Genomic DNA, 2,849 nt, shown 5'->3' on the forward strand with positions numbered 1-2,849 from the left:
CAAGCAGGCTTCTGGTGCCAACGGTGTCCTTTGCTGTCCTTCCTACAATGCAATGCCCTCTGGGGCTGCCCTGCCGATATTCATAAGGTCAGCCTTGCTCTGTTCCTGATGCTGTATTATATTTTCTCTTGCTCATCTGCTTGGGCAATGGTGTTGTGTAAGGCAGGCTGAGCTGGGCACCAATCAGAGGGCAGAACTCAAAGGAAACCTCCGCGTATGGTGGGAGGTTCCCTGAGGAGCCATCTTCCCTAGGAGTCTATACAGACCTTAGACCCCAGGACGCTGTGAGTGACAGCTGGCTGATGGAAGTACAGTAACGTTATTAAATGATCACTTCATGTACCAAGGCCTCCATTCAGCAAGGGACTTAAGCAAGTGACTAAATTTAAGCCTATGGTTTACTGACTGTAGCATGGCTCAGTTATTTTTGTGAATCAGGACTTTTGCTTTTATATAGCACTATCCATCCACAGATCCTAAGGTGCTTGACAAAAAAGTCAAGTATCATTAGCTACAAATATAGCCCCTATGTCTGAGACCAAGATAAGTGAGCGAATGGCCTAATTTTCAAAGCTTCTGAGGATTCAGACCTCCTGTTGTCTGTGCTGGGATCTCCTGAGGGTTTTGCATTGCTGACAATGAGGTCATTTATTTAGGTACCAAAATAAATTTCTAGGGGACTAATTTTAGGCCCCTGGATTGTTTTTTTTAAAGTCTTGCCTGAGATTCTTTGGATTTAACATCAGGGAAAGCTTTATCACTTTTAATAAGAGTCTGGACAGCTAAGCAATAAGTTGCAAGGGACTGAGCTGGGCAAAAAAATGAGAAAATCTTGGAGAAATGGTGAAAATGTGAAAGATGTCCTTGGCTCACCCTTTAAAAAAAGAACACACAGGAGCCAGGCAAGCTTTTAAATCCGTTTTAGAAACTGTCCATGTGTCAGATCTGTCCGTTTTTCATTGTGAAAACTACAATCTTTCACAGAGAAGTTTCAATGTCATCTTTTAATCTTTTTTTCTTTGAAGGCAAATGCCACGTGACTAGGAGGATCAAGCAGAAGTTCAATAAGAAGGGACAACTGAAATATTTTTTAACTTCTTTGAAAAATTAATACAAAATTAAAAGATGTTTGTGAAAGTCCCCATTTTAAATTAACATAAAAGCCTTTTTGTTTCAATTTTTAAAAAAGGCTATTAGCAAAATTGCAGGTCTAGCTCTTAAGAGAAGTTTCAGTGTTGCCAGCCAGCAGGGAAGGCAATTAAGGCTGAGACACACCCTTCTTTTTTGGTCTTATCACAGCCTGATCTTCATCATAGGAGCATGCTAGGAGCTGAATGATTACCAGGGACAGACTCTCCTGTAGTTTAATAGGGTTAATGATGGGTGTCATCAAGGACCCAGCCTCCTCCTGTCACTGGGGAGCATCTGGTTTAATGGAGGCTGACAATGGTCCCACGAGGAAGCAGTTAACATAGTGAAGGTTTCAGAGCAGGAAACAGTAGGAGAGAGAGTGTAATAGGCCAGGGAGGGGAAAATGCATTTTGTGTCATTGGGTTTGTAAAGTCAGCTGAAATGTGTGTTTCCAACCAGGAAAGGAGGGGAGAGAGAAACAGATGCGATATAGACCATGTAATAACAAAGACAGCACATACTAAGGCTCTCACCGGTAGGGGAGTATCCTTGCCTCCATGAAAAGCAGAATGAGTCAGTGGCTGCAGGTCACTCCACCCCTTACCCTAGCAAGAGGTCTTCTGTCCCTGATGCCCATCATACCTCCCCAGGAAAAATAACTAGCTAGTAAATTATGAAGCCAGACTCTCAGCTGGTGCAAAGCGGTGGGGCTCGTTGGACCTGAATGCCCTGTGTTGATTTCAATGTGGATGCAGCAGTTCGCACCAAGTGAAGATATGGCTTTGCAAGGATCCTGGTTTCTCAAGCATGTCAGTGCTGAGCTATAAATTGCAGAAGGAAAAAGGTTTGTGAGCTCAGGCTGGTTTTGGGGAACCCAAATAACAGATACTTGAAGGATCAGGGCAACCTCCAGCTCAGTCAGGCTTGCTCATTCCCTTGCGGCAAAATAGGCCACCCTAGCTTTGCAAGAGAAGGTGAGATGCCACACAGAGTTGGCTGGAGAGTGCCTCCCTCCCGGCTTCACTACAGAGTCCCAGAGTCCTTGGTTTCACTGCAGAGTCTCTCCCTCCTGGCTTTACTACCCCTCTTGTCCTGCACTTATTGTTGATCCTTTGTGAGAGGTGCTTCATCCCAGGGCAGTGGGCTGCTTGCACAGACCACACGCTGATGCATTTCCTGGCCATGCATAAGCTCTGAGGAGCTATCATCCATTAGATTTTAACATGAGTAACAGGGACCAGGCAGCAGCCCTAGCTACTGCAGCCCTCTAATTATAGAACAGAAACAGCAAGGGCAGCAGCAACAGCACAAGTTTCCTCCATGGGGCTTTGCCAACAGGACTGCACCCTAGCCCAGAGGGACTGCTTGGAGGAGCTGGGACCTGTTCTTGATCTCTCTGCTGACAAGGGCACCAGTTGGCATGGGTGGGTTCTGCAATGTAAATGCCTCCAGGTGCTGGAGTAGGATTGCCTTATGCAAGCTGCCAAGGAGCCAGCAGAAGGCCAAAATGCCCATCACTGCAGCTCTGAACTGAGTTGCAATCAGGGATCTGGCAGTGATAGACAAGGACCATGGTAGCAAGGACCTGGGGATGGAGCCCTAAACATGGCGTCCTTTCAGCCTGGCACCCTGTGTTGCTAGCCTCACCAAGGGTTAGAGAGAGACAGAGCAAAGGAGAGGAGAGAGAGCTGGGGAGACAGCAGAGATAGAGGCAAGGG

This window comes from Alligator mississippiensis, chromosome 2 (assembly GCF_030867095.1).
Source record: "Alligator mississippiensis isolate rAllMis1 chromosome 2, rAllMis1, whole genome shotgun sequence".
Classification (NCBI taxonomy): Eukaryota; Metazoa; Chordata; order Crocodylia; family Alligatoridae; genus Alligator; species Alligator mississippiensis.